Source organism: Sander vitreus, chromosome 5 (assembly GCF_031162955.1).
Source record: "Sander vitreus isolate 19-12246 chromosome 5, sanVit1, whole genome shotgun sequence".
Taxonomy (NCBI): Eukaryota; Metazoa; Chordata; class Actinopteri; order Perciformes; family Percidae; genus Sander; species Sander vitreus.
In genome coordinates, this window is record NC_135859.1 from 26939518 (window position 1) to 26952415 (window position 12898).

The 12898-nt window shown below is 41.6% G+C and overlaps 1 long non-coding RNA gene across 1 annotated transcript; it reads right to left on the reverse strand.

The window, feature by feature from the left end:
- Nucleotides 1–4907: 4907 nt before the first annotated feature.
- On the reverse strand, nt 4908–10104 carry LOC144517675 (uncharacterized). Its single transcript, XR_013501958.1, has 3 exons — nt 9536–10104; nt 5245–5467; nt 4908–5041 (listed from the first exon to the last, which is right to left on the reverse strand). It is a non-coding gene; the product is annotated as an uncharacterized LOC144517675 (long non-coding RNA).
- Between the last annotated feature and the right edge of the window lie 2794 nt (nt 10105–12898).

Genomic DNA, 12898 nt, shown 5'->3' on the forward strand with positions numbered 1-12898 from the left:
ATTTAGTGCGACAGTGGCAAGGAAAAACTCCCTTTTAGGCAGAAACCTGGGGGTGTGATGAATAGTGGCAATTATAGTCACAATAAAGATAATGGAACTATGACTAGAAATAGTAGTTGAAGTAGTTCAGTAGCAGGAGACTGCAGGGCGTTACAGGGTGTAGCAGGGCACTGCAGGGCATAACAGGACGTAGCAGGGTGTAGCAGGACGTAGCACGGCGTTACAAGGTCTAGTAGGACGTAGCACGGTGTTACAAGGTGTAGTAGGGCGTAACAGGGCACTGCAGGGCATAACAGGACATAGCAGGGTGTAGCAGGGCGTGGCAGGGCACTGTAGGGCCAACACAGTCTCACGGCAGTTCGTGAAATGGTCACGTCATTTTTAATCTATCGATTCGTGTACACGGACACGTTTATCTCGTTTTTTTTGTGGTGGTCAGCATGTTTTTTAAACTAATGTATTTCAATGTGAAGCATCTTTCGTGATCACAGCATGATTGTTTCTGTCCGTCGGGTTTCGTGATCACAGCACAATTCCTTCTGTCAGTCGGACGTGGAATGAACACGATCGCCAAAAATTCCGTGATGGGTCCACGGAAGAATTCCGGGTTGGGTTTAGGAAAACAATAATGGGACGCGGGACAACAACGGGATGGTTGGATTTAGGAAAAGAAGAACGGGACGGTTGGGTTTAGTAAAAGAAGAACGGGACGGGTTTAGGAAACGTGACACGCGGGACACGATTCCCGGTCTCTGGAGTGAAAGTCCTGTGTTGTTTGACCCATCCACCACCCCAACCAACCTCCCTATGCGGATTTTCAGCCTTTCATACTACTTGCTACCGAAATTGAATACAAAGGTATATTTATTTAAAGGCTGACTACTCATACTAGTTTAAAAAACGTGCTGACCATCATGAAAAAAACGAGATAAACATGTCCGTGTACACAAATCAATAGATTAAATTACGTGACCATTTCACGAACTCCCGTGTGACTGGGTTGGTAGGTCATAGCAGGGCATAGTAGGCCATAGCAGGGCACTGCAGGGCATAACAGGGTGTAGCATAACCACAAAGACACAGCAGCGCTTCCAGTCCATTGTCATCACATTTCAAGTCCCATTTGGTCAACTATTTAGGTTTTGGAACTCAAGGAAATTATTTTATGAAGTCTAATTTGCTTAAAAGAATATATGGGATGAGTATTAATCATAATGGAATGCTGAGTTTAATTTGCTCAAATGCTGCTTTGTCAGATTTGTGAAGTTTCAAAAAAATTCCTAACAGCCTTGTTTCTAGCTGCAGCAAGCAGGATTTAAGTGAAAAAGCTTGCATAAACTCATTGTGAGCAACCTGTAGTACCAAAACACAATTTGCAGCTAGCTGGTGAACACAGCGGGTCATCTTTGAAGATAAAATGACTCAGGGTTTGGTGTAGACCAAAACAGAGCCTAAAGGAGATGGAAGATTTTGAACTTACATTCATGTGGTAATGTACTAATAAGTTTGCCTTTACAACTATACAAGGTGATATTATGTAAATGTTGTTCCACAATAAAATCCATTATTGCAGCTTTAACGTTAATGTTGCATTTAAAGGATTGCAATTTGCCTAAATATAATTAATGCAGTTATTCAAAATCAGTTCAATCAGTTCATGAAAAAAGTCTTCTGGTAAACACACACATACACACACACACACACACACACACACACACACACACACACACACACACACACACACACACACACACACACACACACATAATAACAATAATCTGTCATTTTGCATATCTTAGAGCCAAGTATAAGGGGTCGAGGGTTGTGATCTTTTGTTTGGCTTTACATTGTCCTCTTAAAGAATGATTAACTGGCCTGCAATCATTTGAATTCAGTCAGTGGCTGCTGCTGTCCATTTCAGGCACTCAGAGAAGTGACTGCTGATTGAGAGTATAACTGACCCCTGATTACTTGATTTGCTTTGCTTCACTGAGAAAAGCAATCTCCTCATTACTCCTAAGTTGTCTGTGACATCAAAGAGGCTTTCCTGACTCTCCCTTTAAACAGGAAAAGACTATGGACTGAGTAATGCTGCTTTGTACTTCTACAGGGCAAAGTTATAATGAAAACCTACTGCAAATATCTTCTTGGAGGAACATTCAATTTCAGATTACGCACGTATCATATCTTCCTTTGTCATTACTTAGTGTTCAAACATTTCTTTGTCTTCGTCTGTCTCATATTCTTTATCAGCAAGGCAAACAGACATTGTGTGTACTTGATAAATATTCTCCCCCGGAATTTACACTTGGTTCAGTGTTATTCTGATGCAAATCTCTGCACGTACTGAAAAATGTAGGATCAATTGCATCATTGTCGGTTTTCAGAGCAGCTCAGGTGCAGCTTTGTATTCTCTGCCTAAGCCTTTCAGATTCCACAGAGGCGGAGTTAGTGTTAAAGCATAGCAGCAGCTTGGAGTTGTGAGCTTTTACTTGTCATTGAACCATTCTCTGAAACGACTGCTGCTCTCTGCAGGGGACCAGAGATAAAAAGAGGTGAGGGGAACGGTAACAGCTTCCAGCTTCATATTTGAACTATGAGCCTTGTAAACAATCCACCAAGCATGGAGAGTGACATTTGCACACCATTGAGGTACACGCAGGGCAATCTCTCCCTGACCATAAAGCAATGGAAACTCCTGTTTGTCAGGAAAAAACTGTTTTTTTTGGTGATTTTTACTGCATCTCAGCACAAAATGAGGTACAATATTATTAGTCTCAAATTGCCAGACCTTCCTCCACAGCGCTGCGGAGGAGGGTCTGGCTACTCCACACAGCAATCCGGGATGGGAGAGAAACGTGCTCTGGTTTATTAGGATTTCTTTAAACCAATCATAATCGTTTTGGGCGGTGCTAAGCGCCGGACGGAGTCACGGTGCCGCTGCAAAATAGCCTCAGAAAGGAACTTGTTTTGGTGTACGTTCAAAGGATTTTTTTAGTCGTGCCCTAGAAAACTCAGATTCGAAATAAGGTCTGGCTAGCTATCTCGATTTACCCAGCAGAGATCTGAGGAGCAGTTAACCATAGTCTTCATAAATCCACCGGAGTTTAAAATTACAACACAAAGAAAGCAGAAGGTATCGAGATATCCGAAAACGGACTTCCGAAAAGAGTGACATCCGGCGGAATTTCCGGCAGAACGAGAGCAATCCCTGAAGTGGAACGTCGTGGATATAGACTACATATTATATACGCAGGGGTTTGATGGGGTAGTTGATCACTGACCGTGAGTTAATGTTTACTTTGCTGACATTTTTGGCTTCAACACTCAAAATCACTTCCTATCTAATATATTTTCAGTAACCCCAAACCCTCTTATAAAACACCCATCTCCAAGAACTTAACGATGGTGTGTCACAACACATTTAAAGCTGAAACAGCAAAGCGGTTTTATTATGGAACATTTTAGAGACACACTACATTATCCCTTCGTTAGACATTTTGTTGGGTTTTCCACTCTAATTAGCTCGCTCATTTGCAGCAGTTTGCTTAGTCATATATCTGTTGAGGAAATGTGACTTTAATGTTTGTGTCATTACTGGAAACTATAACTGAGGAGGTTATCAGTTCTGTCAGTGCTGTAGTGAGTCACCGACAGAGGCTCATTAAAGGTAATAAATTGCATAATGCCCCTTTAGCTTACCACTAAAAAATCCTGACGGGGGCAAAACTAGCCAGACATTTATTCTTTTCCTTAGAAAGTTTTTATGCTTTGAAAGTTATTTGAGTTTATATCCCCGTAGATCCAAAAGCAGTGCCACAGCCTAAAATGTTTCCCATTTAGCAACGTCACAGAGGCCATTTAAAAGTACACCAAATGTTACTCGTGAGCATTGTTGGGAGCTGTGTTTTCTTCTGCACCTCCGGGGAATAAAAACTACAATGCAAAAAGAGCTGTCTACCCACATCTGCAGAACTGTCACTGAGCTACAGGGTGAGGTGGAAGAGAGAACAAAAGTCGGAGGTTAGCAAACAAAAAGTCAAAAAGAGTTTGTTTCAAAATAGAAGCAGAACATGCAGGCATTATGTGCCCTGAGGAGTTTACTTAGACTGAATTAAAGATCTGTCATAACACTGGGTAGAAAGCACTTGAAGTACCAAGATATCTTCACAATTTGCCGTGGTGAGCTCCAGCAATGTGCATTCATAATGACACAGTAGTATCTTTGTGCACTTTGTTGTTTTAATTAGTCACATAGACTTGATTTGTCTAATAATATATCAAAGTACACCCTATGATCTCTGTTCATTATTGCGAGACCTTAATTTTGTGTACTTGGTTAAATGCCTCATGTTGATCTGTGCAAGGAAGCATGTGTCTGAGCAGAGGGTAAAGGAAACCCCCACAGTTTGTATTCCTTTTTAAAGAAGCCAGAGGTAACATTGCTTACATCTCTTACAATTAATTCTTCACATAACATAAAAGGCATATGTCATATATACGGTGCAACATTCTGAAGTCTAGAGGTATCTGAGATGTAGACAGGGTTAAGAGGTAAAACATTTTTCTTTTCACTTTAGTTAATTTTCACTTCAATGCAGGAATGCAATGATTACCCTGTAATAGGTTAAGACCACAGCAAACATTAGAGGTAGTGTGCAATTTATCAACAGCCTAGTTTCAAATTGGGATTTCTTTTTGCCCTGTTTTAACTTGCCATGCCAAAGCTTTGCACTTATGTTGTAGCTTTTGCATTCGTGTTGTAGCTTTTATATTTGCGTAGTAGCATTTGCATTTCTGTTGAACCGTCTTGGCCACCGTAGAGCAGGGCCTCTAAAAGAAGAGAAACACTTACAGCTAGGCAGCAGTGTGGCCCAAACAGCATTCATACTAAAATGTAATATGTTTAAAACTGATTTATTGGATACAGATTTTTTTCAAACAAAAGTTAAAATATCGTACTCTTTACATGAAAGTGTTGTTTGTATAGCCGCACACACTGGCTGGGATGGAGCTAGTCATTGATGGTAGGTTTGTTCAACTGGGAGGTAGAGAAGGAACATTGAATATTAGTATTGTCAATAGTCTATCCTCAACATTTAAAGTAATACTAATGTAAGCTCCAGTGGAAACAGTTGGAAAAGCATGTTTAAGGAACTCTGGCTATACACTGTTAATTGAGGTCACTACAAAATGAGCAAACAATATCATTGCAAACCAAGAAAAATGGAAATGTGCATTCACCTCTCCACAGTCTCAGTCACTGGCTGCAGCACTCCATCAGCATTGCTGCTGTTGGTGCAGACTTCCAATGTCCACTTCAGTGACTCCAACGTGGCCTGGCTGCTGTTCTCTCCACTGGAGGATGGCTCTAACAGTCACTTCGTTCCAGACTACCAGGCTCCTGGTTTGCTCCTCTGGACACCCAGTTGGCTGTCGTTCTGTCATGCACCTATTAGTAAAGCTCCTGGGAACAAGGTTTCAAATGTTCAGCATTTCTCTATAACATTAAACATCCATGACTTAATAAGCAACTGTTGAAGTTAAAGGTGCCATTTAGCCAAAAAATGTGAACATCGACAACTTCTCAGTCCCTCCCTCCTTTCCGCTGAAGCCCAAAACGGTCTCCTAAGCCCCTCCCCCCACAAGGGAGAATTAATGCGTGTGCATGAGCAGTGCTTGACACGCAGTTAGACACCCCCCCTGGCCCTGATTGGTGCATCTGAACAGGGAGCGGTGTATTTTTGCAAATCGCACTACAGGCTGTAGGTGGTGCCAGAGGAGCCGGATTTCTTTTTAAAAGACCTGCTTCATGTAGTTCTACTCGAACATAGGGTATAAATATGACAAAAAGTTAGTTTTTTAAGTCTTACCTACTGCACCTTTAATGATGGGAAAAAAATAAGTTTAGTCATTTTTTTAAGACTTTAAACTCAGCTAATCTACTTTATCAGGACTGTGTGGGTGCGGTTTGAACACTTTTTGTCAGTGCTGGCAACAGAAGCAAACTGCCCCACAACTGTCATCATGTTTTGATTCACATGCTACTAAACTCTAAACACACGCCGTCCGTCATCTCATGACGTGTTTTATTGCCCAGAATGGCTCACTCTGTAAACCTGTTTCCCGTTTGGGAGCATCTCAGGTCAGGGGCTGAAGCTTCCCCAGTTGGATAGCGCCACCACCATCACTAAACACACACAAGCACCCAGCACCTGTCACAAGGCAGCCTGTTCTCATGAACCTTTCGTTCAAAAAGCTACGAAAAGTTAAGCACTGTAATTCGAAAGCATTCAACTTTTTTTTTGCTGTATTCGCTACATTGATGACGCAAAACGGGTATATTTTGTGGACTAAATTTAACCGTAATGTCGGCCCAAACGACCGGCAGCTCGCGGTACTTTGTACCTGGCTCAAAGTCACCTATTCTCGTGTAACTGATCCACACACTACCACTGATACAACGGAGGTCTGTAGCCGGCGTCACAAAGCTATGTAGTGGCTTAAACAACTAGCAACTGCCTCTCGGCGTCATAGAGCTCGTAGCCAGCAGGCGGCAGGTGACCACCCAGCGTCACGTGACCAGTTGGCAGTCTCCTAATTCCGTAGGATATCATACGTTTTGGTGTGCATACATTTTCGTATGATATCATACGGACCTGTTCATGAGAATGCTTTGCACAAGGGAGTAACATTTAGAAGGGACCTGTCCCTACCAATATCCAGCGATTACTGAATTAATCTCTGCTAATAGTCCCGCCTCAATAACATAATTTGCCCTCCCTAATGTTGAAACTAAACCTACACCCTTGACCTGTCACCCCCCTGACACTAACACTTCTGCTCCCAAACGTCCTGGCACTGCTGTTTCCTCAGTGGTAAGATGCTTGTATTGTGAAAATTGCCTCCTCCTTGGGGAGCTATTCAATCACTCTAGGCTCCAGCCCACAACAAAACAGGCAGTCCACCCAGAGAGAAAACTAATGTGCGATTCCGCCTATTTGCCATGGAGGCCAGGGAAAGCAAAATCTTCCTTTCGGAGGCAATAAATGGGCTGCTTCTTGGGTTATGGGTGCTCCAATGAGTTGATTAACTTCACAAGGACAAAATGAAACTTTTTGCTGACCAATTTATGTGATTGGTGGTGAGCCAAATGCTGTGTTAGAGGAGAGATGGGTTTCAGGGCACCACTCATCTCCTCAAATGAGACTTGTGAATTAAATCAAATTGAGAACATGCATAGGAATAACTGACTACCACTTTGGGAGGCCATGTACACAGACAACTCGACTTAGTGTCTTCATTAAATGGGCAGTCTGAAAAACACAGCTGATTGGCTGTGTGTGGTCTTGCATAGTGGCCCTGTCATTAATTATGGATACACTTGCTGGTGATGACACACCATGTCCGACTGACCAGAGCTGAGATAATGACAACTGAGGTCAAAATATCAAGCCCTACCTGCCCACATTTGTATTCTGGTCACTAACTCGAGGCCAGCCTCACAGGCATAATACTAGGCTAATGGATGTATAGAGCAGTGTAATATTTATCCAACTACTACAACTACTGTGTGTGTGTGTGTGTGTGTGTGTGTGTGTGTGTGTGTGTGTTTGGTACAGTCATTTGTCTCTTTTTGTGCAGGGAATAACATAATCATTTTTAACATGTGAGCATGTATGCTATGATTGATTCTTTTAATTACAGTTGTTTGCATTGGCAGGAAAAAGAGAAGTTGGAAGTTGAAATGACTGAAGAATATTTGACCAAAAAGCAATCTTTATCCTGTCAAAAGAAAAGAGGCATGCAACAAGACCTCAATTCAACTGAACCTTTCAGCAATTTCAGCAGAGTGCTAAGCTGAAGCAGACCTCTACCTATGTTATCTTGAAACTTTCATTTGGCCTTTGATTATAAGTTTGAGAAGTCTCACAGTCAACACTGTCTTGCTTAAGATTCAGACTTGCTTGCACTTTATTTGACACTTAAAACAGCCACAGAGATCTTTGGCACAAAATATAAGTCAACAACAGACACTTCATAGAAATGATTGAGACTTAAAAGTTATCCGTTCCAAGTTCTACTTGGATGTAGAATGCTAAGGTAACTTTGAATTAAAATACAAAGTGGATAATGACTCACAATCTGTCTGTGTCTTGTTATTAATGTGACCCTACATGAAAACTGTGTTAAAGCTTTTAACTAATTGTAGCAAAATTAGTTATTTTCTAGTTACTAGGAATTGATTCTCAGACTAGCCAAAGGTGGGAATAAACATTTTCTGGCAAATATATTTATTTCTCCATATCTCTCATTTGGTGTGCAGTTTTATTTCAAAGACTTTGACATTTAAATTGTGTTCACTAATTAATCAAACATCTTCATTCAGTTTTTTTTTCGGCAATGATGACTACTCTGTCACATCGGCTTGATGGCCACAGTCATTGGCATTGAAACCCACTCAACCTATCTCTCCAACCAGAGATGTTCACAAGTCATTTGTTGCAAGTCCAAGTCAAGTCTCAAGTCTTTGAGCTCGAGTCCAAGTCAAGTCTCAAGTCTTTGAGGTGCAAGTCCAAGTCAAGTCTCAAGTCTCTGGCCATCTGATTTGTCCCTAACACTGTATTGTTAAATCTTATGAATTCAAAACATGTCCTGTAGCTACCATCCAGACAGAACAGTATCAAAATCAGTTGTAGGATAACTTTATGGGGTCTACTTAACACATCCCTGTAGCCCTCGGACCTGGTGAAATATTAACCTAAGTCTGTCACATCATATGGATACAACTATAAAGATACAATTTGCCTGTTCCCAGCATTAGCACAACACTTTGCGATGGTTAGCTTGTTACCTGTGATTATATATGCTAAATGTAACGTCTCTTTCACTCAAACAAATCGTCTAATGTCGAAGTGGAAATCAAGAGGATAGTGGCAGCGCCACACCAGTTACAGAACAACATGCATCTCAGTGTCAGTCCAAATTACGCACAATAAGCAGTATGAACTCACTGATGTAATGCCATTTATTTTCTGAATGTTAGTAGGCTCAGTGAAACTGAGTCCAGCGCGAGGGGGATCCGACTCAGAGGAGGAGAGGTTAGTGTGGCCAGCGTCTCCACGGCAGGTGACAGTGCGCACAGATCCGCTGCACCACACATGGATGAAATAATGAAATAGTAAATAGGACTACAGCGACAGAATTATGTGCAGAATTAAGACAGTCAAGACGGCCCAGTGTTTGGTGGACCAGGTACACCTCGTTCACTTAATAGCCTACAAATCATCCATGGGATCAATTACACATCACATGAGTTTGCCCACCCGACACAGCGTTTGTTCCTGAGGAGATGGATCCGTGCGTCCCGCCTCCTGTGCGCCATGGATTTCTTAGCCTCAGCAACCACTAACTATAAGATACAATTTGCCTGTTCACAGCATTAGCACAACACTTTGCGATGGTTAGCTTGTTACCTGTGACAATATATGCTAAATGTAACGTCTCTTTTCACATTAGTGTGTGAGTGACTGACCTATTTAGGTGAGTTTTGAGATGCCTGATGAAGTCCGACGTTGTTGATCCGGCATCATTTATCTTGGTGCCACACACTTTGCATGTAGCTGTTAGATTACTGCCACTGTTTACGAAGTTATTGAAAGCAAAACTAATGAGAAAAGGCACAACTCCAGGAGGATTTGGTGTAGCTATCGGCAATGCATTTTTTGATATGTGAGTGCGCACACATAGGCGCATGCGTTACGTTGCACATTATGGCAAAGGGCACGGGACATACAGCTCGTCATACGTTTCCCTCTATATGCGCCAATAAAAGGAAATAGAAATACATGAATACATTTTGATTTAAAAAGCAATACTTGCATGAAAACAGGTTGTTGACGAGTCTCGAAGCTCGAGTCCGAGTCAAGTCTGAAGTCTTTTGGGTCGAGTCCGAGTCAAGTCTGAAGTCAGCTGTTTGTGCGACTTAAGTGCGACTCGAGTCCGAGTCTCAGACTCGAGTCCCCATCTCTGTCTCCAACCCCATAAGGATAATGGCATGGAAGACATGCTGCTAGGTAGTAGGAGGCTTTGTCATCTATTCAGCTTTCCAAGTCCCACCCTTCTTGTCGGTGAGTCACGACCCAAAAGTAGTAAGGAGTGTTAGGTCTGCTGCTGGCTGTCTGCCCGTGTCTCCTGAGACAGCAAGGAAGTGATTGTCCCCCTGCTTCTCTGGGACTAAGTTGCTCCATAGGCTAGCCCTCTGCCCCTTGCCTCTGGGACAATGGGATGACAGTGGCAGCCTGTCACAAAAAAGCTAAATTTCTACCTAAAATGGCAACATCTCTGACTATGCCTCTCATGACGATAGCTGCTTCAAAAAGACATGTTTTCTTGAGCACAGTTCTGCTTTTTCGTCCAACATCGGCTCCCATGACGACGGTGCAAGGGAGTCAACCCCCTCCCCCCCTCTTCTAAAGGTTCAACAGAAAGGGGCCCCCCCTCTTTTTTTTGTTTCAGCCAGACCAGTAGGCTACAGTTGGTCACTTTTGGCGACTTTCCTACCGCTCTGACTAGCAGACAGATCCAGGAAAGAAACTCTGACTGCGTCTTTAAGCCTTTTGTTATTGATCACCTGTTATAAGAGGGATGTTGAAGATACCTGACATGATTATATCTCTCTGGGTCTGTGTTTTTTTTTTTTACCAGGGAGAGACGTGAAGGGGTAAGAGACCGATGCAGGTGTGTCTTAAGTTGACTGAGATCTGCCTTGTGTGACTTAAACTATACTTCTCATTTGCTCAGCATCAATAATGAGCAGGGAGTCTCACATGTCTTTGATAGTGTGTTTCATGTGTTCAGGTCATTCTCCACGCCAAGTTATACTGGGTAGCAGCTATGGGTGTAATACGACCCACACGTTTCCCACCTTTCCGTGGTTATATAATGTGATGCACCGAGACTAACCTTGTGTTAGACAGCTGTTCAACACCACTTTCTACATGTCAGTTAGGATGGATAAGGTGTGTCAATCAGTCAACCAGGCTTGAGTGGGTTATTGCTAACCTATGGCTATAAGGATGCAGCCTTGCACATTATAACCATGGTTCCACAAGCACAGACAGGGCCCTCTCACCTGCTGCCCTGTCAGTCTCATAGTTGCTGAGGAATTCATGCATGAGGAATACAAAGACTCAAGCTCTTACAGTATATGGAGCCAGTTTCAATCTCACTGGCTAGACTCATTTTCACACATACAGTAGATGAAGGCACTTATAATTTTATTGTTACATCGTCTTGGTTATGATTTCATAACTTTGGTTCCCCTCTTAAAAATATAGCTTTCATTACATATTAATGATAGCAAAAATAATAATAAATAGCTATTAGGGGCTAGATGAGCTAGAAATGCTATTTTTTAATTGTATATCTACAAGCTCACAATGCCTTAATCCTTTGCATCTTGAGAATGCTGTTTTAATGTGATGGCTGTATTTGTTGACTCATGCAGTATTGTCAGGCCAGCAATCGCAGCCAATTAGTCTTTCATTCAGATACACTGTGTCTAACAACTGTGTCTTATTAGTATTTTATATGGAAATATCAAGAATCCAAATCAATAAAAATATTTTAGATTCCGTATGTGTTATGAAAAACACAGAGGCCCTCGGTCACTTCAACAAATGTATAAACTTTTGGCAACCCTATATGTGTATATATATATATATATATATATATATATATATATATATATATATATATATATATATACATACACCCCTAGTCCCTCCAAAATGTTAAAATAGGGCGTGGAGAGAGAGAGAGAGAGAGAGAGAGAGAGAGAGAGAGAGAGAGAGAGAGGACGGACTAATCCGCCTCAGCGACTTTGGGACAGGCTTGCTTCTCCTTCAGGGGTGGTGAACATAGCTGAGAGCTGCCAGCCTGCATGCGCAAAGACAGACTGATCCCACATGAGCAGAAGAGACAAAAATTAGAGGAAAAGCAGAGCACAGTGGCAGAGCATAGTGACAGTGTACAGCATCACATCAGAACTGAAAGGTCATCTGAGCAGTGTAGGTCTAGTTATGTAGTCGTAGTAACAGATGTGGCTTCAAAATAGAACGTTTTTCATCAAGCATTGTTAACAACTGAATGTGAATTATTATTTTTTCCTTATTTGAAGTTGACTCACCACTAAACTAACTGTAAAACCTTAATTAGTGTTGACTCCTCGCATCTCATCCATATATTTAGTAGATTCTCTTTTAGGCACAAGTGTTTTTACAGAAAAAAAGACATTTTTCTCGGGGTCCCATGAGTTGTTACTTAGCCACAGGCTGTTAATGAGAACACAGACATCACAGGCGCTTTCTCAGTTAGACATTGATCATGATTGTTTGATGCAGAGGCCTTATAAACAGCCTCAAGTGCAACTCAGAGAACAGGAGCTTTTCACTTGTAAGAAATTTTAGTCATGCAATTTCTAGGGAAGTTGAAGGACACTGCAACCAATTGATGCATGAAAATAGTCAATTAAATGTTTTGCAACTCTTCAGAATTTTTTACTGTCTAAACACTAACAAGACCTTCAGTCATGGTTTTTCATGGTAAAACCTGTTAGATCAATTTGCATTAAAAGCTGTTAAAACAACCCATTACATTTATTTTTCTTCGAGTTTCGGTCACCAATACAACGCATTTTTAATTGCTCTCATGGCTTTTATCAAGGTATTATCCAAGATTTGAAATCATAGGAGCAATAACATTTAGCATCATTGTGATCTAGATGAAACTGGATTAATTGCTTGGGTCATACTGGATAAATTCAGGTAGAAGGAAGAGAGTGAGAGGGCATGTTTTGCATTTGAGCTCTGCGGTGAAATAAGATTTAAAAAAAACC